Raw genomic sequence first — 20,450 nt, forward strand, 5'->3', positions numbered from 1 at the left:
CAAATTAGAATTAATAAATAGTTTGATTAAAAAAAAAAGAAAACAAAATTCTTCTCTCTCTAACCAAAGGACAAGAAAGGAGCCGTCTAGTAAAATAGAAAAGTTTTACACTATAAGTGCTTTACATTAAGACACCGCAGAAAACCATAGACCTAACCCAATACCCCACACAGTGGGGTACCTAGACCTTCATGTGGGCCTGACCAGGAAGAAGCACCTGGAGACATCTGCTGGAGACTGAGTAGAAACAAATATTCATCTGTGGAATAGTGCTGAAGCTGTCAACCTGGTGTCAGTGGGAGGCCTATGCATATTGGTACACAAACCTGGAGGTAAAGAGGCCCCTCCCTAAAGAATTGGGTCCATAGAAAGATAGGGAGAACAAGAATCAGGAGCCCTCATTATTCTTCATAGCCAGGGTTGTTATCAAACTAAGCCTTTGGGAAAGCCTCAACTCCCATACCAACCTGTGGTAATGCAAATCTCCCCTCTGGGTCAATGGGGCCAAAAGTAAAACCTCGACTTCTGTCTCTACCTGGCAATAGTGTCAACTAACGTTTCATAAGTGATAGATAGGGCTGGAGATATAGCTCAGTTGGTAGAGTGCTTCCCTTGCATGCACAAGGCCCTGGGTTTAATCCCCAACACCACCAAATAAATAAATAAATAAATAAATAAAATTTATTTAAAAAAAATAAGTGATAGATAGATTAAAGGTAAGGAAAAGTGGCTTACATATGTATCCAGAAATCAAATTATAGATATCAGTAATATTCCAAATAAGAAACATAATCAACTTTTATCAGGTTATCAGTTCTGTGTAATTGCTTTTTATCCAACTTCATCCTAGGTTAGCAGTCTCATGGGCCTATTTGCTTCTGTATTAGATCTCTGAATATTCTGAGTGAGCTTACTTGTACTATTTTAAAGTTATTAAAGTGAGGCCTTCACAAGTCTGTGAACAAAAATCACATGGTGTCATACTTTTCCACAGTACTCTAAGAGGATAAAGAACACTGGCCAGTAGCTGATTGCATGAGCCTTCAGGGATACATCAGAGCAAACCAAGAAACTATCTGCAGATGAGAAGACACTTAAAGTGCTGAAGATTGGATCTCCAAGATGTGCTCTTAATACAGGGTCAATGACTTTTTGTAACCAGATAAAGTACCCAGATACTTACTCCAATGAGACAAAGAGACTAAAAAACACACCGAAGAAGAGTTTTATTGTTCCTTCAAGACCTCCAATTTGAATGGCACTTTTCTCATATATATTTTTACTGACATTCAAAAGACAATGATGACAGCAAATCTTAGAATCCTCTGCATCTTGAATTTTTAAGAATAACCTATATGTAATTTAACTGAATTTGGAGGAAAATTTGTGGCATATGCACAGACATAGCAAGGTAGTAAGGACACAGGATCATTGAAGAGCTATCCTACTATTTTGAAGATTCTATTCCTCTTATCCAACTTTCCAAAAAGGAAAAAAATTCAAAATATGCAGAATTCCAAAGCTAAAGATCACCTATTCTTTCCTTATTCTGGCACACAGCAGCCTGTCACCTTTATTTATTGGTCAAATCTGAAAAAAAATACAACATCATTTTCAACAGTGATAAGGAATTATTATTTCTATTGAGACACTGAAATCATTTTTAATGCATTGCAACTATAATTAGCAATGTAATAACGTATAAATATATGTACATATTAATGAACAAATACATACTGCTTATTTTTTGTGACACTTACCTTCAACTAAAATAATTAAGTTTACAATAGGATAAATGGAGCATAACTTTCCTGTGTTCATATATGAATGCACAATCAGGGAAACTCCACATCATGTACCACCACAAGAATGGGCTCCTAATTAGAATATTTATACCTCATGTATGTATAATTTGTCAAAACACACTCTACTGTCATATATATTAAAAAAAACAAATTAAAAATGCTATCTATAAAAATAATAATAATAAATTTTATGTGATTAAATAACTGATTTTTGATGAATTCACCTATAAAGGAAAGCAACTCATATATTCTACAAAAAAGTTTCCAAGATAAATGCTAATTGTTAGTTCAATGTATCACTTCCCTATGACCAAAATGAATTAAACAGTAATCAAATCAAATGAATTCTAGTCCCAGTCTATTCTAGAATGTCTCAAAGGATTAAATAGTTATATAAAGACTCTGGGAAATGAATCACAATTTACAGCATTTAATGGTATTTCCAGATTTGAAGTGCATCTTGGAAATAAAAATAACATACTATTCTCTGGTAAGCTTGCAATAATGTACTAATAAACATTAACATCAATTATGTATTCATGAAAGAAAGTAAATCACATGAATCATTCTTATTTAAATATATAGTTTGAAATCAGCACACCAGAACTAGATCTTGAAGAAGTTACTGCAGCACTCTCCCAGGTGGTTACAAATATTCTGACCTCAAATACAAAGTTTTGGATGCAAAGTGTGAATTATAAGCTTGAGTAAATGAAGGCTCTAAAACACCTTCTGTGTTATTCAGTGCTCACTTTTCTACAATACGAAGAAATTGAACAAGAATTATGTACGACTCATGTCTCTGAGACTAATCTAAATAAATTTGGTTTAATCTAAATAAATTTCTAAATTTAGAAATGTGAAGCTGGACCATAGATTGGCATCCACTCATCTGAATGAGAATATTCTAACCTTATATATTTGGGATATTAATACCTTATTACACGTTTAGAGAGAACTGAATATTTACGGTTTATAGTAAATTAAATCAAGTATTTTCTAAAGTGGTCAGGTAAATAATTTGCAGGTTTAACAAAACATTTGTTAGCCATTTTTGTAGTCATTTTTTTTTTTTTTGGCCATAGTGCAAAAGACCAGACAAGAACAACACAGAGGAGGAAGAATTCATTTTGGCTTATCATTTCAGAGGTTCTGTTCATGGTTGGCTAATTTCATAGCTCTGAGCCTGAGATGAGGAAGAGCATCATGACAGAAAGTTTTGGTGAAGAAAGCAGAGAGAGCTGTGCTCACCAGAGACAAAATATAAACACCAGACACACTCCAGGTGACTGTCCTATGTCCTCCTGTCCTATCTTACCTGCCTATAGTTACAATCCATTTAATCTATATCAGTGGGCTAATTCAAGGATCATATTACAGCTCTCATAATCTAACCATTTCTCCTCTGAAATCCTTGCATTGTATCACACATTAACTTCTGGGGGATATGTCATGTCTAAACCATAACAACCACTTTATTGAGGACTGAATGGCATACAGAAGTTGTACATATCTAATGCATGCGACTTTATAACTTTAAAGATAAGTGTACACTGCCACCAACTCCACAGACATATTCATTGCCTTCCAAAGTTTCTTCCCACATCCTGTTTTTATTATTTCATGTATGTCTGTAGTAAGGATTCTTAACATGTGACTCACCCTCCTAGCAAATATATGTAAGTGTAAATATGGAATGGTTCGCTGCATACTTGATGAACGTAACCTCCTAGCCTCCCTGTAGTCCCTGGCAATCCTAATTGTACTACCTGTTTCTTCTTCTATTAGTTTGATTACTTTAGATTCCACATGTGAGATCATACAGTCTCTCTCTATCTGGTTTATTTCCCTCAGCATACTGTTCTCTAAGTACCTCCATGTTGTCACAAATGGTAGAATTTCTTTCCTTTTTAGAGAATAATAATACTCTATTATATGTATATACCACATTTTCTTTATCCAATCATCTTCTTATTACTTTTTTCTCTGGTACCAGGAATTGAATTCTGGGGCACTCAACCACGGAACCACATCACTAGCCATATTCTGTATTTTATTTATAGACAGGGTCTCACTGAGTTGCTTAGCATCTCACTTTTGCTGAGGCTGGCTTTGAACTCATAATCCTCCTCTCTCAGCCTCCCAAGCCTTTAGGATTATAGGCAGGCACCAACGTGCCTATTCATCATTTGGTGGACATTTATGTTAATTGCATATCTTAACTACAACCAATAACACTACAATAAACCTGGATATCTCTTTGTGATCCTGACTTGAATTTCTTTGGGTAAAATATCCATGAAGACAATTTTTACATCATACACTAGATCTGTTTTTAACTTTTGAAGAATTTCTTCATTATTTTTCATCATGATTGTATCAAGTTACACTCCCACCAACCGACTACCAGTTTTCCTTTTTTCCCACAACATTTATATCTTTTAATACTTAAGCAATAACCATACTAACAGATTGAGGTGATAGATATTTCTCTATGGTTTTGATTTGCATTTTCTGATAATTAAGGATGTCTGATGTTTTTTCACAAACATGGAAGCCATAGGAATGTCTCCTTTAGAGAAATATCTATTTGGGGTCTGTGAACTTTTTTGAAATTAGCTTATCTATTTACTTGTTCATTTGGTATTGAGTTATAGAAATTCTTTCTTTATTTAGGATATTAAACTCATATTAGATGTTTGATTTTCATATAAAATTCTTCATATTTTATCTTCACACTGGTGTCTATTTGCCATGCAAACACTACTTAGTTTAATATTATACCAGTTTTCTATAATTGTTTTTTGTTGCTTCTACTTCTTCAGTTATATGTAAAGGTCCATTTCCAGGAGATTTTTTTTCTTACTTTTCCCCCAGGATTTATAGTTTCCTAGAATCTATCTATAACTCTTTCATCTGTCTTGGCTGGATTTCTATATGGTGTTAGGATAAGTTCTAATTTCATTCTGCATATGGATATATGATTTTACTCATGACATTTATTGAAGAGACTGTCCTTTCCCTATGTTATGTTTTTGATGATATTCTTTTTTAAAAAATTTGTTATATATGACAGCAGAGTGCATTACAACTCATATTCATATACAGAGCACAATTTTTCATATCTCTGGTTATACTTTGGTGCTGTTTTTGAATAACAGTTGACTACTATTTGTGTATGAGTTTTTTTCTGGGCTTTGCATTTGGTCTCATTGGTAAGAAATGTCTACTTTTATGCCAGTACCATTCTGTTTTGATTGGTACAGCTTTACAGCATACTTTGAAACCAGGTAGATAAATTAATCTAGTCATGTTTTTTTCATTTTTCTTTGTTTGAGATTTATTTAGCTCTTCGGGATATTTTATTATTCCGTTCGAATTTTAGGACTCTAAGAAATTTCTATGAAAATGCCATTGGAAGTTTTGATGGGAATTGTATTGAATATGCAGATTGTTTTGTGTAACATAAACACTATAGCAATAACAATCCAATTCAATCCATGATCACAGGATACCTTTTCATTTATATTTGTGTCTTCTTCAGTTTTTTGTGCCTTTCTTCAGTTTAAGAGTTTAATAATCTTAGTGGATCTTGGTTAAATTTTTTCTATGTGTTTTATTCTTTTTAAAGCTCTCTTAAATGAGATGGTTTTCTTAATTTCTTTTTTTAAAAAGATTGTATGTTTTAATAACCCTAATAATTTGCTTGAACAATACTAATGAACTTTTTCTAGTAATTTAATAGTTCTTTACTATTTGTAATAGTCACTGATATTCAAGTTTTGAGACACCTCCAAAAAACCTTGTTTGGGGTCATAATCTATGGCATGAGTCTTCCAAGTATTTCAAAGGGAAGATTTTAGCAAGTAGATAATCCCTGGCTTGCAAATGTGTCATAAATGCATATCTAGTTCCAAGGGGCAAAATTACCAAAAAATAGGAAGAAATTCCAAAAATAAGATAGTTCTTGTGGATTGAGTGACATATTTTACTTTACTGGCCTTCGGCATCAAATCATACAGGAAGAAAAACAATTTATTTCTCACCCAGGTACATGTCCACTGAGGATTGGCTACATCTCTTTTTCACATTGACTTATCTGGGGACTTAGGCTGACTGAAAAGCATTTAAGTATATTCAATTTTGGAGGAATAAAGAAAAGAAAAAATGGCAAAATGTGCCCTAGGCCTTAAGGCTTCTATTTTGAAGGAACAAGAATCACTTTCACACACATTTCCCTAAGAAATTTCCCAGACAAGCAGAAGACAACAAGCAAGGGTAAATTCCAAGTACATTTTTAACTGTGTTCTCTTTATTTTTTTTTAATTTTTTATTGTTGGTTGTTCAAAACATTACAAATTTCTTGACATATCATATTCCACACTTTGATTCAAGTGGGTTATGAACTCCCACCTTCACCCCATACACAGATTGCAGAATCACATCAGTTACACATCCATTGATTTACATATTGCCATACTAGTGTCTGTTGTGCTCCGCTGCCTTTCCCATCCTCCACCATCCCCCTCCCCTCCTCTCCCCTCCCCTCCCCTCCTCTCTCTCTACCCCCTCCACTGTATAACCTTGAGGGTCTCCTTCCATTTCCATGCAATTTCCCTTCTCTCTCCCCTTCCCTCCCACCTCTCATCCCTGTTAAATGTTAATCTTCTTCTCATGCTCTTCATCCCTACTCTGTTCTTAGTTACTCTCCTTATATCAAAGAAGACATGTGGCATTTGTTTTTTAGGGATTGGCTAGCTTCACTTAGCATAATCTGCTCTAATGCCATCCATTTCCCTGCAAATTCTATGATTTTGTCATTTTTTAATGCAGAGTAATACTCCATTATGTATAAATGCCACATGTATTCTCTTTATCTTTTGTAAAATTTAACTAATATGTATCTGTACTTTTTTCCAACTACATTATTAACTGTTCTCTCTTTATCTTTTGTAAAATTTAACTAATATGTATCTGTACTTTTCTCACCAACATAAACTTAATATTGATACAAATAAAACATGCTATACTTGCAAACTTCCTGTCATAAATCCTTTCTAAACATTTTTTTTGACAAAATGCTTTAATATTGCTACCTGGAATTATGATTGTATGTCTTTCTTTCTTTCTTTCTTTATTTTTAAAGCAGGTAACAAGAGTATATGAACATCACTTTTCCTCCTCTGTCTGTAAGGAGAACACATTATCTGGCAAAACTCTATTCCAGTCCCATTCAGGGGGTTCACATCTAGTCAGACATGCAAAAGATGAAATTTATAAACACAGGGAGAAAACCAGCATGGTAACATTTATTTAATGCTGTAAATAAATATACACATTTTAAAAATGAGTATATATATTTATATACATATATATTTGTATATATAGAGAGAAACAAAGTTGAGAATAAAGAGATAATAAAATAATCTTTGGTTTCTAGGAATCTAATATTCTAAAATTTCCACCCTTATTGTTAAATGACTCAAATAGTAAGATTTAGGATAGAGGAAGGATTTAATCTTGAGTATAGATTTGGAAAACCAGAAAAACTTGAAGTTTTAGAGTATTGCAATTTATTCTTCAGTATAGTTTAAGTACTGAGAATAAACATTGTTTTTGCCCAAGACAGATCAATAACCTCTTGGGCAGGTGAAAATTCTCTGCATTCAGAATCTTTGAGAAAATTGATGCAACTATATGAAGAGGTAGCAATGTAGCAGAGATGTAGGAAGTATTTATATATAAGTGTTTTCACTTTTTTTGGTGGGGGGAGAAAAGATGGCTAAAACTTTTGTTTTTTAACAAATTATGGAGTTCAGAACTTTGATTAATATATGTTTAATGTATCTTTCCTTTTTCAATTCAACATAATCTTAGTCTGTTGAAGACATTATTTTGGGTTATTTGTTAAAGCATTGTCATTCTTTAGAATGTTAATCCTACATGTAAATAAACTCAGTCTCTTTTCTTTTTTAATTTTTGAATTTCAATGCATTCATAGCTTTTGAAGTAAATTATTCTGCACTTAGTTTTCATGTCATTATTTTGTTTCTTCTTTAATTCATGTACTGAATACTTTTTAACCATTTTTTAAACTCCCAAAATGTCTGTATACACACACACACACACACACACACACAGACACACACACACAGAGAGAGAGAGAGAGAGAGAGAGAGAAAGAGAGAAAGAGAGAGAGAGAGAGAGAGAGAGAGAGAGAGAGAGAGAGAGAGACATGCTCTGCTTGGATATTTTATTACTAATTATTATTTTTAACTGTGGTGTTTACCTTTTACCTCCATCAAAGGGACAATTCCACTGGGTGGACCAGTGAGATTGCAACAGGAAAAGAGATTCACATATGTACTTTGGGGAAAAGGTAGAACATAGAAATGTCGGTTGACTTCAATACTTGAAAAGATGGAGTAATGTCAGTCAAGGAACATGCAAAAGAAGATTTAAAAATTTATGACCAGATGGTCAGGGGAAAAATGTGAACAACTCAACCTGATGTAACTAAGAAGGTGATTCTCAGAAGCACCTTGGGAGACTACAGCATTTGTAGCATTTTTCAATAGTTTTGAGACATTCCCAAGACATTTTTATGCCTATAGCCATGAAGGGCCTACCCAGATACTGCAGTTGGTGCCATGGTTTCAAACCTTCTGGAGTATAATGAACCCTCCTTCCTGCATAGTTCTATTTAAGATCCTCTCATGGATAAAATTTTTAAATATAAACAGGGAAGACGATTATTCAAAAAAATAAAAATAAAAAAGCATAAACAAAACAAGACAAAAAACAGCTCCAAGTTTCCTCTCTGAAGTGGAGAGGAAGTCTTAGAAGGGTGATAGTCCTAGCAAGTAGAAATAAACAGTTCAGCATACTGGGCACATGTTAATGGTTCTACTTTATTTCTTTTTTACTTCAGGTTTCAGGAGTTCTTTAAATGGTGTGATTTTGTGCTCATTTGGCTGATATGAGGTTGACAACTCTTACCTAATATATTCTTTTTAAAATATATTTTTATATTTTATTTTGCACTCTTTGATTTCCTTTTCTTGCCTTATTGCTCTGGCTAATATTTTGAGGTCCAAGGCCTTTTCTGTATCTATTGAGATCATAATGTGATTCTTGTCCTTAATTCTCTTTAAGTGGTTGATTACATTTCTTGATTTGCATATGTGAAACACCATTCCATCCCTCTAATGAAATGAACTTGATCAAGGCATATTGTCTTTTTTTTTTCTTTTGTTTTGCTTTTTAAAGCAGATTGCTAACATTTTGTTAAGGATTTTTGCATATATGTTCATCAGGGATATCACTGTAGATTACCTTTCCTGATGTGTCTTTGTCTGGTTTTGGTATCAGGGTTATACTGGTTTTATAAAATGTATTTGGGAGTATTTCTTCCCTTTTTATTTCATAAAATAATTTGAGAAAGACTTGTGTTAGCTCTTCTGTAGGACTCCTCTGAGCATCCATCTGGTACTGGGCTTTTCTTTTTCAGAAGGCATTTAATTGCTGTTTCAATTTTGTTACTTTTAACATTGGTCTGTTTAGGTTTTCTACATTTTCCTGGTTCAATTTGGGGAGTTCATATATATCTAGAAATTTGTCAGTGTATATCATATTTTCCAGTTTATTGAAGCATAAATTTTCAAAATAACTTCTGGTAATCCTCTGGATTTCAGAAGAGTCTGTGGTGACATATTGATATTCATTGCTGAACTTGTTAATTTGGTTCTTCCCACTCTTTTTTTTTTTTTTTTTTTTTTGGTTAGTTTTGCTAAGGGTTGGTCCATCTTATTTATCTATTCAAAAGACCAATTCTTCATTGCATTGATCCTGCATATTCTCTTATTCTCCATTTCATTCATTTTGGCTCTCATATTGATTATTTCCTGTCTTCTACTGATTTTGGAGTTAGTTTGTTCTTCTTTTTCTGAGGCCTTGAAGTGGACCAAAAGCTTATTTATTTGGCATCTAATTTTTTTAATGTAGACACTCTGTGCTATAAATTTTCATTTATAACTGCTTTCATACTGTCCCAGAGATTTTAATATGTTGTATCTCTGTTCTCATTCATTTCTAAGAATTTCTCGATTTATATTCACATTTCTTCTTTGATCCATTCATTTAAGAGTATTGTTCAATCTCTGTTTGTGTGGTTTCTGTTATTTCTCTTACTTTTGATTTTTAGTTTTGTTTTGTTATGATTTAATAGGATATGTGAGGTTATGCCATTTATTTTTTTCAATTTCCCAAGATTTGCATTGTGGCTTAGTATGTCATCAATTTTGCAAAAGGTTGCATATGCAGCTGAGAAGAAGTTAAATTCAGCTGTTTTGGGATGCAATATTCTGTAGATGTCTGTTAGGTCCATTTGATTTATAGTGTTATTTAGGTTTAGATATCTTTATTGATTTTAGATTTTGACCTGTCTTTGGTGATAACTGTGTATTAAAATCACTCAGTATTATTGTGTTAGTATCTATACAGGATTTAATGTCATGGAATTTTTTTGTTGTTGTTTCTATTGTTGTTGTTATGTTTTGTTGTGTGGGTTTTTTTGTTGGTGGTGTTTTTTTTTGTTGTTGTTGTTCTTTTGTTTATGTACATGGGTACCTTGGCCTTTTCGGAATAATGTTTACTGTTTTTATATATTCTTGTTGGATTGTTTCCTTTACTAGGATGTAGTGGCCTTCTTTGTGTCTTCTGATTAATTTTTGCTTTAAATCTGCTGTGTCCGTTGTGGGAATAGCTATTCCTGGTGGTTTTCATAGTCTGTGCATGGAATATTTTTCCCATTCTTTTACTTTCAGTCCTTGCCTATAAAATGAGTCTCTTATAAACAGCATATAGTTGGATCTTGGTCTTTTGATCTGCTCTGCTTGTTTGTTTCTTTAATTGGGGGGTTGGGACCATTAACATTAAGCATTAGGATGGATATGCATTTGTGGTTTCTGGACATTTTGTTTCTGGCTACATTTTGTCCTGTCTTGATTCTCATTCATTGGCTTATTCTTCTATAGAACTCATTTTAGCATTTATGCTAAATGTACAGTGGCATCTGTAATACTACTTTCCACCTATATATGAATGATGGGGTCAGCATTTAACAGCAATTCTAACCATTAAAAAAATAGGAACTATATCAGGAATTAAACAGCAGGTGTCTACTGTGTTTTCTAGAATATTAATAATTCCTAACTTGAATGGGGTGGGCATTACATGGTCTAATGATTAGTTTTGGTTTTTGTCTTTTCTATTGTTTGCATTAAAGTATAGCTGAAGATTGTCATAAATTTATGTATGAAGCAAGGTACACTGTCTTATGGTTGGGTTTAGTTCATCAGAAGTGTCTCTTACATGTGAATTATTAGTGTCACTGTACCTTCCTTACACCTCACATAATGAGACAAAATAAACAATAGTAGCAACTATCACAGACAATAGAAAGCATTAAAGTAAATAACTAGTTCTTATTATGATATCTTCAACATTAATTGGCACTAATAAACAGAAAAAGTGGATTCAATAGTTGTCAACAGTAAAAACAATAACCATAAACAAGATATAGCTTTAAAACAAAAACAGGTGTCAAATATGTCATTCAGAGCAGTAATGATTATATGTGAGCATTAATGGTGTGGGAAGAAGTTTCATAAGCCAAGTAGTTCTGAAAAAAAATACAGTTAATTAGGTGAAAAGAAAATGTGTTAGGATGTTAGAAAAGACTTTACAATCTCAAATATGAACAGAGAAAATACAGAAGAAATGTAGCAGGTGATTTTTATATGGAAGGAGGGGATAAAATGAAGGAAGCAAATTATTTAGAGAGAGGGATAGAGAATAATAGAATTTGTCATCAGGAGAGAGAAAGAGAAACAATAAGTAAACAAATGAGAACCAAAATATATAATCCCCAAACCTTGAGCCCTTAAAAGTCAAGGCAAGGAAAAAATAACTACATTTGCAAAATGCTAAAAATGAGAGAAAAAGAAACAAGATAATTAGCACAGCAAGAATTCACAAGCACACATACATACAAAGAGAAAAAAATAAATTAAAAAAAAAAAAAATTACCCATAATGGAGAAAGAAGGAACTGTCTCCACCTAGGTGGTTAATATAATTGACCAGATTTGGTGGAGAGATCACTGTTTATGTCCAAGTCTTTCTTTCCAATTCTGCTTGAGTTTTGTACTAATGAGCAAAGGGTGAGAGTTGTTAATCCCTTTCTGTTTTGTGGTGCTCTTTGAGCTGCCTGTTGCAGTGGACTAAGACTGAAGCCTTTTGATATAAGACTCAGCTTCTCTGCTCACCAATACGAGGTGGGATGGATTAGGATGTACTGTCAGTTGGTGTTTTGTCCGCTCAGACCGGTTCAGTGCACTCCCAGGGTAAGCTGATACAGAGTTCTTTGATGGTGTTTCAGTAGGTGGGGCTTAGTTCAAATCAGGCCTCAGGTTTTTTGTTGTGTGGTGTTTGCTTTGAAAAGACTATACTGATCCACCCCTAGGGCCAGACAGTTGCTCATCTCTGGTGGGGGTCCAGTTCTCAAGAGCTTCCCAAGAATTCCAATTGTTGGGCAGAGAGTTGGGGTGGGCTGATCCTCTTCTCAATGTGGCCCAGGAACACAGTCTTCCTGGGCTTAGTACCTGAGTGTATTCACCCCTGCCCACAGATGCCCAGGCTGCTTCAGCTGGTCATATGAGATGCCAGACACAAAGGAGAAGTGAGTTGGGCTCTCCTTCACTCTTCCAACTCAACTACCCTGGGTACAGTCCATTCCATGCCTTTTTTTTTTTAAACTAACTTTCTACCAGGTACACCCTAAACCATACAATAGGCTCCTGTTGGGATATTGAGGCAGTGTTTATTCTGATCTCTGGCTCCTGCAGCCACTGCTGCAGCACAGTTGCCCCCAAGATGGCTCCAGCCTCAGCTGTGTCCAGTTGAGTGGAGGGCATGCTTTTCAAACACTAGTGCACAGTGCAGCCTAATTTAAGATTGGGTGGCTTTTTTGATCTCAGGTGATAAATACCGTGTCTGTGGTTTTCCTCTGTGTGGGGTGAATCTACATTGTAATTGCACCACTTTCTATGCCTGTATGGCAAAGGAGTTGGCTCCAATGGTTTATTTCATCTTTATTTATTGTATCTAAATTTCTGAGTCCCTAAGCCACTTCAAATATCCTAAATTGAATTTTAGTGAAATCCCACAATCACTGATTTCACTGAAAGTATACACCTGCTACTTTGGTCCTGAGCCATAATATGGCTTGGAATGCAGCTTTCTCCTATTCCACCATCTTTCATTCTCCACTATATTCTTTATTCTGCTTTGACTTAAAATATTCACCCACATAGTATAATAGAATTATCTAAGCTCACTGTCTATTAAATGCCTACCAGAATTATATTATAGATCAATTATTATAATAACAAAATAACACTGGAAATATTCTCATAATCCTTCCTTAAAATTTTACTTGTGAATCAAGAGTTAAGAAGCAGATTTCAAAATAATTGTACTGTTATTGCTCTTTTAAATGACTATTATGTGCACTGAAGTTTTTTAAATGATGGCTGATGAAATGTTTGAACTATTAAAAGCTTGCAAATCTTATCTGCCTCCCACCAGTGAAATTTAATGACAACTTGTCTGTTGAATTAGCTTGTTCAGTGAACAAATCTGAAATGCAACAATTATGCAAAAGCAATATAGTACATACAGTGACATTTTCATAAACAAGTACCTACTGTGATAAAATTTGTCTATTATTATTTTTGATGTTGCAGAGTCAATCAACCTGGAACACTCAATTTTGTAAGGTTAAGTTTTGCATGACTTCCTTTCTCATAATTGTACCAACTTGACTGTGCAGTACTCATGTGGGAACTGCATATGCCTTGGAGCTTATCCTTAATTGTAACTAACATCTTCAAACACACAGACAATGCCTTTACATACTTGTAGTAAATTACTGTAGACATGGAAATCTCTAGGCCCCAGGAGCTAATAGAGTATGCTAAGTAGAACTCTGACTATACAGCTTAAATGATGGGTGCATTTCCCAGCTCTGTGCTACTTTAACAACATTAGATAACATCTTTGAAGATCAATTTTTTAATTCGCAAAGTACCTAGCTACGCTAAGTATAATTTTTCTTTGTTTGTAAAATAGGCTTTATTATTACTTTGTAATTAAATGTAGTAATGTACACCAAATGTGTAGTACCAAGATGACTCTAAATTTTTTATCACTAACAAAAATTAGGTATGATTGAAATTTATAACAAAGTCTAATTAGTTAAGAGTATTTGAAGTTGGGGAAATTGCTGGAGGAAAACTATTATTTGGAGTTAATGTGTGAAGAAAAAGTACTCAGAACTCTGATATCCTTTGATATCTCTGCTCACTAGTTTTAAACTGCAGACAGATCCGTTGATGGCTTTGTTTCTGATTTATTAATATATATTGTGAAGAATTCAGATTTTGTGATCACTTAAAAATCTTATTTTTCTACCAATCCTAAATTTATGCACATGATAAATTAGGCACAAAGGTACAGATCACAGTTTACTGCTATACAGTGTGGACAGAATCTGGCAAGGGGGAGAGTTTCCCACTGTCTAGTATAAAAAATTGGTTCTGTGAGGATGATTAGAGTATCTGAGTGTCATAAATCTCCCATTAGAAATAATTCTTCCTTCATTACTACTAAATACTAATTTTAACACTTACCAAAGGGACCATTTGCTCCAGCATAGAAGATGATACTCCAGCTGTGAGAGTTAGTTGTCAGAGAAGCAGATTGTGCGATGCATTTCCTTCTGGCTATCACAGGAAGTTTTCTCTCCAGAACCAAGAGTCGCCTTGCTGTTTTACTTTACAAACATCAGCAGTAGGACCCACCGGAAGAAGAGGAGCAGCGGCCTGCTGAGAGGCAGAGCCGCCCCCCACTCCCTGCGCCTGCCAGGTAGGCGGAACTGTGACCACCAACAGAAAAGGCCCAATGGCCCGCGGAGGGGCAGAGCTTCCAATCACTCCTGCAAGGTAGGCGGGCCTGCGACCCACCAGCAGAAGAGGAGCAGCGGCCTGCTGAGAGGCAGAGCCGCCCCCTCCCCCTGCGCCGGCAAGGTAGAGGGAACTGTGACCACCCACAGAGCAGGCCCAGCGGCCTGCTGAGGGGCAGAGCCGCCCCCCACCCCCCGCGCCTGCCAGGTAGGCGGAACTGTGACCACCGACAGAAAAGGCCCAGTGGCCTGCGGCGGGACAGAGCTTCCAATCACTCCTGCAAGGTAGGCGGGCCTGCGACCCACCAGCAGAAGAGGAGCAGCGGCCTGCTGAGAGTCTGAGCCGCCCCCTCCCCCTGCGCCGGCAAGGGAGAGGGAACTGTGACCACCCACAGAACAGGCCCAGCGGCCTGCTGAGGGGCAGAGCCGCCCCCCACCCCCCGCACCTGCCAGGTAGGCGGAACTGTGACCAGCGACAGAAAAGGCCCAGTGGCCCGCGGAGGGGCAGAGCTTCCAATCACTCCTGCAAGGTAGGCGGGCCTGCGACCCACCGGCAGAAGAGGAGCAGCGGCCTGCTGAGAGGCAGAGCCGCCCCCTCCCCCCGCGCCTACAAGGTAGACGGAACTGTGACCACCATCAGAACAGGCCAGACCTGCAACCGACAGACAGAACAGGCCCAGTGGCCTGAGGAAGGGTAGAGCCACCCCCCCCCCGCGCCTGCAAGGTAGGTGGACCTGCGACCCACTGGCAGAACAGCCCCAGAGGCCTGCAGAGGGGCAGTGCCGCTGCCTGCGCCTGCAAAGTAGGCAGAACTGCTACCACCGACAGAACAAGCCTAGCGGCCCGCAGAGGGACAGAGCCGCCGCCCGCGCCTGCAAGGTCGGCGGACCTGCTACCAACCGGCAGAGCAGGCCCAGCGGCCTGCCGGCGTGGTAGGCACATTGCCCCAATTGGAGGAGGGGCAGAGCCACCGCCCGCGCCTGCGAGGGAGACTTTGCAACTATACAAGACCAATATAAATATATAGGGGGAAAATTCAGTAGCACAACAGTTTCACCAAGTAGAAAGGAACGCGAACAGTATGAATAGACAAGGAAAGAAAGGACCACAAACAATGCAGGTCAACGCAACTTTACAAGAGGTAACAGCTGCAGCAGATGGAATGTCAGATAAAGAATTCAGGATATACATGCTTCAGTTGATCTGGAGTCTCAAGGAAGACATCAGACAGCAAAATCAGACAATGAAAGATCACTTCAACAATGAATTACATAAACAAATACAAGAAGCAAAAGATCAACTATACAGGGAGATAGAGGTTATAAAAAACAAACAAACAGAAATCCTAGAAATGCAGGAAGCAATAAACCAACTTAAAAACTCAATTGAGAATACTACCAGCAGAGTAGAACACTTAGAAGATAGAACATCAGACAATGAAGATAAAGTATTTCAACTTGAAAAGAACATAGACAGCTCAGCAAGACTGTTAAGAAACCATGAGCAGAACATCCAAGAAATATGGGATAACATCAAGAGACCAAATTTAAGAGTCATTGGGATTCAGGAAGGGACAGAGTTTCAAACCAAAGGAATGAGCAATCTATTCAATGAAATAATACGAGAAAACTTCCCAGACTTGAAGAATGAGACAGAATCCCAAATCCTAGAAGCCTACAGGACGCCGAATGTGCAAAATCATAAGAGACCCACAACTAGACACATTATAATGAAGATGCCCAACATACAGAATAAGGAGAGAATTTTAAAAGCTACAAGAGAAAGGAATCAGATCACATTTAGGGGAAAGCCAATCAGGATAACAGCTGATCTTTCAACACAGACTCTGAGAGCTAGAAGATCCTGGAATAACATATTTCAAACACTGAAAGAAAATGGGTTCCAACCAAGAATTGTGTATCCAGCGAAATTAAGCTTCAGGATGGAAGATGAAATTAAAACCTTCCACGACAAACAAAAGTTAAAAGAATATGCAGCTAGAAAACCATCTCTTCAAAGCATTCTCGGCAAAACATTACAGGAAGAGGAAATGGAAAATAACAATGAAAACCAACAGTGGGAGGTAGGACAGTAAAGGGGGGGGGGAATAATCAAAGAGGAAAACAAACCATGTTTAGTAACATAAATAAACAAATATGGCTGGAAGAACAACCCATATCTCAATAATAACCCTAAATGTTAATGGCTTAAACTCACCAATTAAGAGACACAGGCTAGTAGAATGGATCACAAAACAAGACCCAACAATATGCTGCCTACAGGAGACGCATTTGATAGGAAAAGACATACATTGGCTGAAGGTGAAAGGTTGGGAAAAATCATATCACTCATATGGACTTCGGAAACAAGCAGGAGTGTCCATACTCATATCAAATAAAATAGATTTCAAGCCAAAGTTAATCAAAAGGGATAAAGAGGGACACTACATACTGCTCAAGGGAACCATACACCAACAAGACATAACAATCATAAATATATATGCCCCAAACAATGGTGCAGCTATGTTCATCAAACAAAATCTTCTCAAGTTCAAGAGTCTAATAGACCACCATACAATAATCATGGGAGACTTCAACACACCTCTCTCGCCACTGGACAGATTTTCCAAACAAAAGTTGAATAAGGAAACTATAGAACTCAATAACACAATTAATAACCTAGACTTAATTGACATATATAGAATATACCACCCAACATCAAGCAGTTACACTTTTTTCTCAGCAGCACATGGATCCTTCTCAAAAATAGATCATATATTATGTCACAGGGCAACTCTTAGACAATATAAAGGAGTAGAGATAATACCATGCATCCTATCTGATCATAATGGAATGGAACTGAAAATCAACGATAAAAGAAGGAAGGAAAAAGAATACATCACTTGGAGAATGAACAATAGGTTACTGAATGATCAATGGGTTATAGAAGACATCAAGGAGGAAATTAAAAAAGTCCTAGAGATTAATGAAAACACAGACACAACATATCGGAATCTATGGGACACATTGAAAGCAGTTCTAAGAGGAAAATTCATTGCTTGGAGTTCATTCCTTAAAAAAAGAAAAAAACAACAAATAAATGATCTCATACTTCATCTCAAAATCCTAGAAAAAGAAGAGCAAAACAACAGCAAAAGAAGTAGAAGGCAAGAAATAATTAAAATCAGAGCTGAAATTAATGAAATCGAAACAAAAGAAACAATTGAAAAAATTGACAAAACTAAAAGTTGGTTCTTTGAAAAAATAAACAAAATCGACAGACCCTTAGCCATGCTAGCGAAGAGAAGAAGAGAGAGAACTCAAATTACTAGCATACAGGATGAAAAAGGCAATATCACAACAGACACTTCAGAAATACAGAAGATAATCAAAAATTATTTTGAATCCTTATACTCCAATAAATTAGAAGACAGTGAAGGCATCGATAAATTTCTTAAGTCATATGATCTGCCCAGATTGAGTCAGGAGGATATAGACAACCTAAACAGACCAATATCAATTGAGGAAATAGAAGAAGCCATCAAAAGACTACCAACTAAGAAAAGCCCAGGACCGGATGGGTATACAGCAGAGTTTTACAAAACCTTTAAAGAGGAACTAATACCAATACTTTTCAAGCTACTTCAGGAAATAGAAAAGGAGGGAGAACTTCCAAATTCATTCTACGAGGCCAACATCACCCTGATACCTAAATCAGACAAAGACACTTCAAAGAAAGAAAACTACAGACCAATATCTCTAACGAACCTAGATGCAAAAATCCTCAATAAAATTCTGGCGAATCGGATACAAAAACATATCAAAAAAATTGTGCACCATGATCAAGTAGGATTCATCCCTGGGATGCAAGGCTGGTTCAATATACGGAAATCAATAAATGTTATTCACCACATCAATAGACTTAAAGATAAGAACCATATGATCATCTCGATAGATGCGGAAAAAGCATTCGACAAAGTACAGCATCCCTTTATGTTCAAAACTCTAGAAAAACTAGGGATAACAGGAACATACCTCAATATTGTAAAAGCAATCTATGCTAAGCCTCAGGCTAGCATCATTCTGAATGGAGAAAAATTGAAGGCATTCCCTCTAAAATCTGGAACAAGACAGGGATGCCCTCTCTCACCACTTCTGTTCAACATAATTCTCGAAACACTGGCCAGAGCAATTAGACAGACGAAAGAAATTAAAGGCATCAAAATAGGAAAAGAAGAACTTAAATTATCACTATTTGCAGATGACATGATTCTATACCTAGCAGACCCAAAAGGGTCTACAAAGAAACTATTAGAGCTAATAAATGAATTCAGCAAAGTGGCAGGATATAAAATCAACACGCATAAATCAAAGGCATTCCTGTATATCAGCGACAAATCCTCTGAAATGGAAATGAGGACAACCACTCCATTCACAATATCTTCAAAAAAAATAAAATACTTGGGAATCAACCTAACAAAAGAGGTGAAAGACTTATACAATGAAAACTACAGAACCCTAAAGAGAGAAATAGAAGACCTTAGAAGATGGAAAAATATACCCTGTTCATGGATAGGCAGAACTAACATCATCAAAATGGCGATATTACCAAAAGTTCTCTATAGGTTTAATGCAATGCCAATCAAAATCCCAATGGCATTTCTTGTAGAAATAGAGAAAGCAATCATGAAATTCATATGGAAAAATAAACGACCCAGAATAGCAAAAACAATGCTAAGCAGGAAGTGTGAATCAGGCGGTATAGCGATACCAGACTTCAAACTATACTACAGAGCAATAGTAACAAAAACAGCATGGTACTGGTACCAAAACAGGTGGGTGGACCAATGGTACAGAATAGAGGACACAGAAACCAATCCACAAAACTACAACTACCTTATATTTGATAAAGGGGCTAAAAGCATGCAATGGAGGAAGGATAGCATCTTCAACAAATGGTGCTGGGAAAACTGGAAATCCATATGCAACAAAATGAAACTGAATCCCTTTCTCTTGCCATGCACAAAAGTTAATTCAAAATGGATCAAGGAGCTTGATATCAAATCAGAGACACGCCGTCTGATAGAAGAAAAAGTTGGCTACGATCTACATACTGTGGGGTCGGGCTCCAAATTCCTCAATAGGACACCCATAGCACAAAAGTTAATAACTAGAATCAACAAATGGGACTTACTCAAACTAAAAAGTTTTTTCTCAGCAAAAGAAACAATAAGAGAGGTAAATAGAGAGCCTACATCCTGGGAACAAATCTTTACTCCTCACACTTCAGATAGAGCCCTAATATCCAGAGTATACAAAGAACTCCAAAAATTAGACAATAAGAGAACAAACAACCCAATCAACAAATGGGCCAAGGACCTGAACAGACACTTCTCAGAGGAGGACATACAATCAATCAACAAGTACATGAAAAAATGCTCACCATCTCTAGCAGTCAGATAAATGCAAATCAAAACCACCCTAAGATACCATCTCACTCCAGTTAGATTGGCAGCCATTATGAAGTCAAACAACAACAAGTGCTGGCGAGGATGTGGGGAAAAGGGTACACTTGTACATTGCTGGTGGGACTGCAAATTGGTGCAGCCAATTTGGAAAGCAG

Source organism: Marmota flaviventris, chromosome 16 (assembly GCF_047511675.1).
Source record: "Marmota flaviventris isolate mMarFla1 chromosome 16, mMarFla1.hap1, whole genome shotgun sequence".
NCBI classification, from domain to species: domain Eukaryota; kingdom Metazoa; phylum Chordata; class Mammalia; order Rodentia; family Sciuridae; genus Marmota; species Marmota flaviventris.